The sequence below is a fragment of the Vanacampus margaritifer genome, chromosome 10 (assembly GCF_051991255.1).
Source record: "Vanacampus margaritifer isolate UIUO_Vmar chromosome 10, RoL_Vmar_1.0, whole genome shotgun sequence".
NCBI lineage: Eukaryota > Metazoa > Chordata > Actinopteri > Syngnathiformes > Syngnathidae > Vanacampus > Vanacampus margaritifer.
Window position 1 is genome coordinate 22,976,937 of NC_135441.1, and position 11,821 is coordinate 22,988,757.

Consider the following 11,821-nt stretch of genomic DNA (forward strand, 5'->3'; position numbering starts at 1 on the left):
GAGGGTAAGTCAACCCCAATTTTTTTTTTTTTACAATATGTTCTCTGCACTCCCACTAGTCTAAACACGGGGGCGGCCATTTTGCCACTTGTTGATGACCGAAAATGACATCACAGTTTCTCAGGTCAATCATGGCTCATCTATTTTCTCAGTTCAGTCATGTGACATTTGCAAGGTGTGCCGTGATTGGTCGTTACCTGAGCCCTGAGCAACTGTGATGTTATTTTCAGTCGACAGCAAGAAGCAAAATGGCCGCCCACTGAGATGGATATAAACAAGTGGATTTCATTTTTCACAAACACAATAATAATCAAAATACTGTTTTTAAACTAGTCTGGCTGCTTCGAACAGTCAGCGTCCAGACATAGTACAGACGCTCCCCTACTTACGAACATTCGAGTTACGAACAACGGTACATACGAACATGTCTGCGCGCATGTCAAAAAATGTTCGGAAAGAGATGCTGTAAGTTAGATTTTGTATTGCGCACCTTTTTCCGAGTACTGTAGTGCTTCTTTCCGCCGCTAATACCGACGCTTGGCGCCGTGAGAGCTCACCCAGCATTGGAGGCTCAGCAACGTGTCGAGGAGGAAGAAGAAGAAGAAACGCGTGTCGCTCATAGATAAAGCCATCGCACTCTTCGAGCAGCAAGACCCAAATATTGAACGTTGCACAAAGGTTGCAAATCAATTGAATGATGCCATACAGTGCTACCGCATCATTTACGATGAAAAAAGAAGAAAACTGTGCAATCGTCGTCAGATCGCTTCTTTCGGCCAGTTTCTAGTAAATCCTCCAAGGAAGATACTTATCAACCCTCAACTTCTTCCTACATTGAAGTTACGGAGGAGGAAGTAACTTTTGAAGCCCATTCCAGCGACGACGAAGAACCTCTCATGATATAAAATCCTCCTCTTCCTCCTCCTCCATCAAATCCTTAAGCATCGAGTACATCTTCCAAAAGTAAGTTAAACTTCATTTTATTTATCTTATTACGTACATGTACACACTGTGTGTGTCTCTCGCTCTCTCTCTCTAACATACGTAGTACAGTACTGTACGTATTCTCTTTAAACATAAATTATAATACAAAATATAGCACTGAAGCAACTTACGAACAAATTCACCTTACGAACGATCGCTCGGAACGTAACTCGTTCGTAAATTGGGGAGCGTCTGTATAGTAATTTTTCTATGCTTTTTAAAAAAAAAAAAATTTAAACATCCCTTTTGTTTTGTTTTTAAATATTTGCTCCAGACTTCGGGATCAATAGTAAAGTAGCTCCCTAACCCAATCTTTCTAATTTGCTGCTTTAACAAGTTAATTCCCCCTGAGTGCAACCAATAAAGTCTTATGTTGTCTTATAAATAATCTGCACCGTGACAATTCTACTAAAATACTTTTACTCCTTTCGTCTGCTCTCAAAACAGTTTTTGACACAAACAAAAAGCAATGGTCTCGAAATAATAATAATAATTAAAATATTGGACAAGAATGGAGTCACGCTTCACTTGGATCATTATGTCAAACCACTGTGGCCAATTTGACAAAATCCAGCAACCCGCCATTTGCCTTGAGGGATTCCTTGAGCTTGTCTTTCCCCTCCGATGATAAAGGATGAACGGCTTGTCTTGCCTCCCTGTATGGAGTTGGATTTAAAGAGGAAACAGAGACTCTGCTCCCTCCCCTGCTGCCTGTGTTATTGATTGAAGACTAGCAAGGGGGGGAATGAATCATTGCATCTCCATTGGTTTGGCCAGACAGCACGCTCAAGATTGAAATAGTGTCTCTCCTATAGGACCTGAGGCCTGTCGCATACTAAAAAGCTCTCAAATATGCAAAGGGTAATGGTGCGCTAAAACTTGTGTGCTTCTCATTTGAGCTCAGTACCCAGAAGGATTCTCTCATCACCGTCTTACAAAGCTCGCTCGTTTATCTTTGACCTCAAATAGACAATATCACGCCATATATTGCTTTTTCATGAGCCATCCAAAGGAAAACCCAAAGCGAAGCTGCAGTAATTGGATATCAACCGTGCTGCGGTTGATTTCAAAAGGTACACAAACTTGCACACGTCTGTTGGCGCGCCTACATTTTTGTGCGGGCGGACGCCGCGTGGGCTGGTGCGAAATAAATCTATTTTAGAAGCTGAGTGGAGTCACGTGGCGAATATAATTGCAATCATCTGCATCGGTGGCGCTAGCAGGTTGATTGTAATAGGCACTTACCTAAACATAGGAAGTGACTGTTAAGATCACACATACTTTAAAATTTAATTTCTTATCCAGTATGGTAAAAGGGCCAATACTTTTTGTACAACAATGGTGGGCCTGATTCACCAATATGTTAGTCGGAACTTAAGTGACTTCTTCTTCAACTCATTTGCTCCCAAAAACATATAAATACGGTCTATTTTAAATGTTTTAAGTGTCCCAAAGACGTATTTATATGTTTTTTTTAATGCTAGAGCATACAGATGGCTTTGATGCAGCCTCTGAACTGCAGAGAACAGGTGAAGCAACGGTAATAATTACAAAAACGGTCAGCAGGTGGCAGCAGAGTATAAGAGATCAACTAGGGCCATGTTGCAAACAAGCTGATTTCACAACCGTTCTAAACCGATTTATGAATAATAATGAAACTAATGCTAATTGCTGCAAAACGGAAACAGATTTTTTTCCTGATTAAAGAAGAGACTCTAATCTTTCTTTTGGTAGGTTCCATGTTTTTATAGAAATAGAACACAAGATTTTTCTTGTCTGTCAGACTGTTTTTTTTTTGGTTCGGTTTCTCTGGGTTTGTTGGTTATGTTTGTGACGCTTGTTTTTTGTGGGTTTTTTTTTGTTTTTATGAAAAATTTAGAAAATTTGTTCAGATAAAAACAATTTTAAAAAATAACACAATATTCTGTGGGCCTTGCAAAATCAGTCAAAATCTAGTAAAACAGCCAGTAGCGAAGGGGGTTGCTTCAGTGAAAATGGCTGCGAGTGAATGAGTTAACCTTCTTCTGATAGCGTAGCTGTAAACGCCATAAGTAATTCAGATTTGTTCACACAAAACTGAGTGAAGTTGTTCTAAGCAATAAAAAACATTGAGCAAAATAAATTAACACAATGCAGAACACAAAGAACTTGCAAATTGGATTTGTTGCTGCAGGAAGTGGATGTTGAAGGTTTTGAATTATTTAGTGGTGTCAATAGTGGATACAAAGGTGCACATAAAAAGGGCGAGAAAGTAAGGGAAAGGTTCGTTTTTTACTAGGATGAAGTATGCTGTATATATATGATAGGAAATGTAGAATCAACGATTGACTTCTCTGCCCACTGCTAAAAATAAATAAATAAACATATTAACTCCCAGCCATTTTCACTGAAGCAACCCACTTCGCTCTGTTTGACTGGATTTTGACTGATTTTGCACGGCCCACAGAATATTGTGTTCTATTGCTATAAAAACAGCTTTTTGCAACATGGCCCTGGTTGATCTCGTATATTGTGCTGCCACCTGCTGGCTGTTTTTGTAAGTACTACCAGTGTTTTCACCCGTTTTCTGCAGTTCAAAGCATTCTGTATGCTCTAGCATTTTAAAAAAAAAAACGTATAAATGCGTCTTTGGAAGCATGGTAATATTTAAAATAGAACGTATTTCTATGTTTTTGGGAGCAAATTAGTTAATTGTTTTGATTTTTTGATGCACACACATGGCAACAATCACAGGTTACGAATGTTTTAAGATACGAGCAATGTTTGCGGAACAAATTGAACTCATTTATCAAAAAAATTAAAGGAACAAAGTGTTCCCTTAATTGTTTTGATTTTTTTTTAGCAGTACATATATACATAGCATATACACTGCTCAAAACAATTAAGGGATAAGTTTAGTTTTACACATCCTGACTTGCTGAATACATTAACTGCCGTTGACGGCTATTGTCGTCAAAGATCCATTTTAACTGGGCTGGCAGTGAAGGAGTTTTTAATAATGACTGATTAAACTGTTGAGTATGTTTTGGGTCAGGGATAAAAGTTCCTGTTTAATAAATTTTAATTTTAATTTTTTATCCAGGTCTCCTTGATATTATTTGAGTCATTTGATCTCTACTACTGTCACCATCAAACAGACAAGTCATCATGCCAGAGGATGTCGGAGGCAGCTCAACTGCTCTCATGCTTCATTTGTGACAGTTTGGGAAGAAATGTGGGCGGCCGGCCGCAGGTCAATGTGGGGCTTTCTGTAGCTCTTCCACACTCTTGAAACCCTATGCTAATTTCTGTCACGATCTATGCGTTATTGACTTTGTTTTAGATTTAGATTTAGTGTTGTTTCACGTTTTCCCTGTGTCTCTTTGTTCAAGCCATGTTTGGGTGTTTATATGCACAGGCTCCGTTTTTTAGTTCTCGGTGTACAAAAAAACATTTCTCATGTCTGTCCCCTTTTGTGCAACAGCAGGTGAAATTGATGAACAATTCATGCACATTCAAACTAGACAGTTTGCTATCTTGGAAGTGTGAGTACACTATGATGATGGACAGTGTAAGCAGGCGAAAAGTGCATACGTTGGATTTTAAGAAGCTGCTGAATAAGACCCATTGTCCGCTCTGACGTCTGTCCATTTGTTTAACATCAGGACAAGCTGGTCAATAATGCTATATGTGGACAATCTATGGTCTGCTTTGACAGCAATGTTCCCTTTTCCCACTACACAACATTTCTGGTCGATTATAGAACTTGCCAAAAAGGTCGTGAGCATTTGTTCTTCCTGTCTCTAATCACCTTTATTTCTTCTTCTGGTTATGTTGAAATAAATAAATAAATTTGCGGTGTCAGGCGATTACAATTTTTAATCGTAATTAATCGCGTGACTTCAAGAGTTAACTCACGATTAATCGCCAACTTAATATCTGTTCTAAATGTACAATAAAAAACAAAAAAAAATTTAAAATAAAATGTACAAAGTTTTCATACTCTTGTTAACATGAAAGTGTAAAAAATGTTAAATAGAAAAATGTTCAACTAATAGAAATTTGTCTGCATCTTTTAGTCAATGATACAGTAATTTCTTAATAAAATTGAGTTAAAATTAAAAAGATGTACTGTAAAAAAACGAGTGTGATATTGATTGAGTCATAGTTCTGCCACTAGATGGCATAATTGCATTTGTAAGACATTGGTGACAGCTCAGTGCATTTTTCTTTTCATATTCAGATCCATCTAAAGTTTAACATGAAGTAACTTGTGAAATTCTGAACATTTTTAAAATTGTAAAATACAACTTGACCCCAGTCTCCACAATTTTTTTTTGTTTTTTTGTCAAAATAAATAAATAAATAAATGAGGGCTGTCAGGCGATTACATTTTTTTAATTGTAATTAATCGCATGACTTCAATAGTTAACTCACGATTAATCGCAAATTTTATATCTTTTCTAAATGGACAATAAAATATACAATAAAATATTTTTGGGGTGCCTGATATGTGTCTAATATGAGAAAGGATTCTTCACAATTAAGACATCCTAGGTTTATATCTTGACTCAGGCCCTCCAATGATTTTAAGATATTCTTACTGTAACTGTTAAATAAAAACAAGCTTCTTTGTGCTTCCATCCATAGTAGCTTATTGTATTGTAATATATCACATAGATAGCTCAGCTTAGAGGTCCAATAGATGAATGTCCTTATCTTTTAGGAGCACAATTTCAACTGATGATTGTTACAGCCAAGGTGGCTAAGATAACCGAGCGGGTCGGATTTGTTACGAACAGCATCGATACTGTACGTCTGCAGCCTCGGCGTGGCCATTGTGTTTGATCCCTTCGTATTGTCCCGTGCAAATGTTGATGTATGTCATTATTTCCTGTGTGAGCAGGGCTGTCTTCTTGATTCAGCTGCAAAATGAAAACAGCGTGGGAAAAAGCAATAACTCCGCAGGGCCACAGAGGAGAAACGTGCAGTTGACCTTCCTCCTGTGTGCGGCGATGCATTCGCAAAACAGCGTGTACGTGTCTGAACAAGTGTTCCATGCATGAATTCAGACTGGGCTTATCGGAGTGTCCTGTGGAGGTGTGTGTTTACATTTTAGTGAGGCCATTTATCCTTTATATAAAAAGGGCCTTCGGTCTCGGCTCTGTTTGTGGAGAATGACTTCTGACCTTTATATATCAACTACCCTGTTATATTGATGGAACTTGGACATCAAATTTGTTTGAAATGCATCTTTTCAGACTCAAGGTTATAAACTTGTATTGACTTCTACGGGCATTATTTCAAGTAGCATTTAGCATTTCAAGTAGCATTTTAGCATTCTGGTTAAGGTTGCTATTGGTGAAGATACTGTACATCTCCCACATGCTCAAAAGACATTAAAAATTCATTAAAACACACTCTAGAACAGGGGTGGGCACAATCGGTCCTCGAGGGGCCGGAGTCCTGCAGGTTTTGGATGTTTCCCTTCTCCAACACAGCTGATATATGATCAGCTCATCAGCAAGCTCTGCATAACCCTGATAACGATTCTGTTGATTGGAATCAGCTTGTGTTGGAAAAGGGAAAGCTCCAAAGCCTGCAGGACTCCGGCCCCTCGAGGACCGAGTTTGCCCACCCCTGCTCTAGAAAGTATTTCTTGGCATCTGTTTGTCACTCACAGTTGAAGTTTGAAGAGTATTAAATATTGTATGTTTAATTAACTCTTTGACTGCCAGACGTTTTCAGAAAAGGGATGCTGTGGGTGCCAGCCGATTTAAGCATTTTGACTGATCTTTTGACTGATCTTTCAAGGTCCACAGAAAATTATGTGTTTGGACTATGGAAACACACATACTACCAAATGAAAGATTGGACTCTCATCTTTCATCAGAAAAAAAAGTTTGTTTCTACCTTATTCCGTTTTTTGAGTAATCAACAATAGAAAATGGTTTGTTTCACCTCTGTTTTGAAACAAACGTCTTTTAACGTCTTTGGCACTCCTCCATAGGATTTTACTAAACGTTATTTAACGTTTTTGGCAGTCAAAGAGTTAAACTAGGGCGACCGTATTTTGATTCCCAAAAAGTGGACAGACACTCTGCCCGGCCTCGAGATATGTAAATGATACTCAATGTTTACTCAAATTTGCCAAATATTTTAACTATTTTACTTGTGCCTCCACTGTCTGGGTAGAAAATAAAACACATAGCAACTCTCTTTTGAAGTCTTACTTGAAGACTGAATAAATAATGACCTAATGTTCTAAGCCCAACATTTTTTTCTACCACGATAGCCTTCTTTTTTCTTTTTTTTTTTATGGATGTGGGGATCAAACCCGCGCCGCAAACATGTCTCCGGTTTGTGAGCATAGAGCCAGTGCCAGTGTGTTCAAATTCTGGGCCGCTTTATTTGAACGTTTAGAAAATGAGGTACCGAAAAAGCTGACCTACTTTTTTCCTTTAAGAAAAAGCACACAAAAAACAATAACAACACCCGCCTTTTTAATTTCCTACACCCCTCGCGATCGATTCGGGAGCAGTCACGGTAACAACTGCTTCCTATTTGTCCCATAATGAAAACCAGAATTCATTCATTCCTAATCACCAAACCAAAGGAGTATTGAATATTGTATATTTAAACGCCAAAATTCAACCAAACTATTTAATTTCATCTAAAAAATATATATATTTAAAAAAGTACCATTTTGTCGACGCCACTAAGTCTGCTATTTTAATGCTAACATATAATGGGAAATGCCGTAGACGGGCTCTTAGAAACTAGCATAGCGTTCACTATAGTTAGAAACGGTCAAACCACGGCTGGAGTTGACCGTTAAACTGACACATTAACCAGAAGTATTAAATATTTCATTTAAACACCGAAATGTTCAACCAAACTGTATAATTTCGTCTAACGAAGTCTAATTCTATTAGGTCTGCTAGCTTAATGCTAACCTATAATAGCAAATGCCATAGACTTGCTATTGGAAATTAGTATTGAGTTCAGGGTAGTTCACACAGAGCAGCAACAAATAATTCGAAGAAAATTAAGAAAATAGCTCGCTAAACGGAGGTCTTGCCCCTGTTAGGACTTCAGGGCCATCAGATGTCACTGGTTCTGCGGTATTACATTTATTCTCCACGCTTGTGTGATTTTTGTGACTCATCTTTACCTTCATTATGACACGACGGGGTGATGGCAAGCAGGGCCCGATCGGGCGCACGCCATTGGGTGCCGGTGAGGTTGTTAGCGATTAGCGCGCTGCCCCAAGGGGAAGCAGCTCCAATTACTGCACACAGTTTGCTTCGAAAGCATGGAGGGGGAGCATAACTGTGCATATCACATCTGGAGGAAATGTCTCTTTTATTGAGAAAACTTGAAAGCCTTGATAGTGCTCAGTGGCGAGGGAGGAGAACGCCATCGGAGGTTGTAGTTTGTACCCAGGATGTAGCATGGATGACACATCTTTCCATCCGTATATTTTCTTCTCTTCTTTCTCAAAACCAGAGCGTCAGAACTGTTACCACTAATCCCACGGTGAACCCCCCCCAGCCAAACGAAACAAAACAATCCTTTCATGCCAACGGAAATCTCTCCTTTTGTATTCTACACCTCATCTGCTTGCTTACCGCCTCTCTTCAGTTGCTCTCTTCAGTTGCTCTCTTCAGGAAGTCAGCCAGTAGATTAGCGTAGCATTTGAACAGGCTAATTTCCAGTTTCCATGGCCACAGAGGAAGCTGTCAGTCGCCGTCTGTCGGGTGTTATGAAAGCAAACCGCATATTACAGCACTCAGACGTGCGCGTCTGCACGCTCGCGCGTCTTGCTCTCTTTAGTTTAAAGCAGACGAATTTTGAGTCAATATTTCAACAGATGTTCTTTAATTATGCAATAAATACATTACAAACATACGCTTTTCCCCAGTTGTCCGTTATACTCTTGTATCTGGTGAGTGTGATACTTTGCAAAATATATTGTCAATATAGATTTCAATCTAGTGGTTAGCACAGTTCTGAGGTTGGTGGTTTGAATCTTCATCTCTGGCCCTCTTCTGTGGAGTTTGCTTCTCCCTACGCTTGCGTGGGTTTCTCCCAGCTTATCATCCTGGTGACAATCCTTGACTAGGTGTCGCGTGAGGTACGGAATTCGGAATGGAAGTTGAAAAACAGGTAGGTCAAAAATACAAAGTAACAACAGAGAGCAGGGGTGGATTCAGATGTGAAGAAAACACTAGACGGAGAGCTTGAACCGGCCCGATGCTAAGAAACCTCAGAGTACTGACAACTGAAACCTCGGCATACTGACAAAAGTATCACTGAGAACTCTTGCTAGAGCCGTGCTCACTTTCGATATGAATAAAAGCTTGTACGACATAATAAAAGTGATAAATAAAGAACCTAGCAACTGACATCATCATCGCAAGGGACATATACAGGACAGAACCATAACAACTGCATAGCACCTGACATCATCATCAAAAGGGATATCGCAACTGCATAGCGGCTGACAAAATCATCATCGCAAGGGACATAGCAACTGCATAGCAACTGACAACATCATCATCTCAAGGGACATAACTTAATAGCAACTGACAACATCATCAAACGGGACATTGCAGCTGCATAACTGACAACATCCTTATCGCAAGGGACGTAGCAACTGCAAAGCACCTGACATCACCATCAAAAGAGATGTTGCAACTGCATAGCAACTGACAACATCATCATTGCATGGGAAAACACAACTGCATAGCAACTAGCAACATCATCACAGGAGACAAAGCAACTGCATATTAACTGACAACATAATCAAAAGGGACATAACTGCATAGCAACTGACAACACCATCATCACATTAGCAAGTGTGTAGCAACTGACAACATCATTGCAAGGGACATAGCAACTGTGTATCAACTGATATGAGCATCTTCATCATCAAGGGGACATAACAACTGCATAGTAACTGACAACATAACCATCACAGGGAAGATAGCAAATGCATAGCAACTGACAACATCATCATCGCATTAGCAAGTGTGTAGCAACTGACAACAACATCGTAAGAGACACATACAGGACAGGACCATTGCAACTGCATAGCAACTGACATCATCACAAGGGTCACATATGGGACAGGGCCATAACAATTGCATAGTAACTGACAATGTCATCATCATCATCACATGGGACATAGTAACTGCATAGCATATGACAGCATTATCATTGCAAGGGACACATACAGGACAGGACCATAGCAACAGCATGGCAACCAACAACATAATCTCAAGGCACAAATACAGGAACCTAACAACAAAATAACGCCACTTGGGGCTCAAAATGGCCTTTAACCATGATGACATGGCAGTTTGTTTTACAACCTTACTGCCCAGACAACTTCCAAAAAGTCAGACAGAAGGTCCTTGAATAAAATAGATGTTTATAGCGTTGAGGTCTCTCAAGAGACCCTAAAGAAAAAATGAAAAAAAAAAGATCCATCTGTCCATGTCTGGATACCTCGATCAATACAATGAACAGATGAATCTCTTTTTTAATGCGAAGTACTGAGATGAAAGTAGCAGCATTTGCAATATCATGGAGCCACCTTTATCACGTTGATCAAACATATAGTCAAAGTTTATTGACAATCTGCTGATGACAGCAAAAAATTGAGTCAAATTTAAATGAGTGCATTTGAGGCTTACGTTCTGCGGGCCAAGGGCAACATTCTTTACCCCGATGACGTGTTCAATGGCTCAACCGCAGACTGACCTCTGCGTTAGTCCATAAACATCTCAGACATAAGCATGCATAAGCACACACTGATCCTAAGCTCCTATTTCACAGTGGGCTAAAGACAGTTGGCTTAACAATTGGAATGTTAGGACTTTCCCTTACCAGGTTATAACACCTTGCATGCCCTATAACAATGCCAAGCTTTATAACAACAAAGCCCTAACAAAAGGAAACCGAAGCGGTGAGATCGAAAGGGGTCTTTGAAAGACCATCGCTCAGCGAGATCATTTTTTCTTTACACAACTCACCCACCGAATAATTAGTCAGGATCATCTTCAACAGACATCTGACAATCAAGCCTTTGAAACCCTTTAGGAGTATTTGTGGTATCTTATTTAGCTACTAATCAAGTGCCTGTTAAGTGTGTTTTCCTAAACTTTCCTTCTTTCCTCCGACTTCCTCAGTGAGATTCTGCAAAGGTCAGAGCTGAACCCCCCCCCCCCCCACCACCCCCACTGATGTGATGGAGAAATCAAGCATGGCAGTGTTTGAACAGCCTCTTGTGGCTTTAGAGAGATTGCGCATCAGCGCCGAGACGACATCCAATCAGCCGGTCCGACTCCGAGATTGTTTTTCGCAGAGGTGCTCTTACATTAGTGATGCGTAAAGGTAGGTAAAGCTTTCCCAGCATCAAGCTGCACACGACTCGCAAATGATTACAAGATGCAACATTTTTCAAGGCCCAACAATGTAAAGGTTAGCAGGGGGTCGGATGGAAAAGTTTGTCACAAATTACGCCTCGGTAAACTGCAGTAATATTAGTCATTCTTCGCAGAGGATAAAGAACATATCTCTATCTGTCTACATAAATACAAATATCTGTTGCTAAAATGGTCATAGCACCACAATGCTAATGTTTTACATTGTTTGTTAGCATTAAGCTAAACAGACATAACCCATACAGCTTGAGTGTACTGCTCAGTCTCATGTGTAAATATGGGAAGATATGAAGCATATCTTAGATGTTGAGAATTCTGCAACCTTTTGCCGTGACCGTTTTTCACTCCCTGTTATATTTGCCCCAAATTATTCCATCCAGCCTCCCTCTCAGCTGAAGCGCACAGCC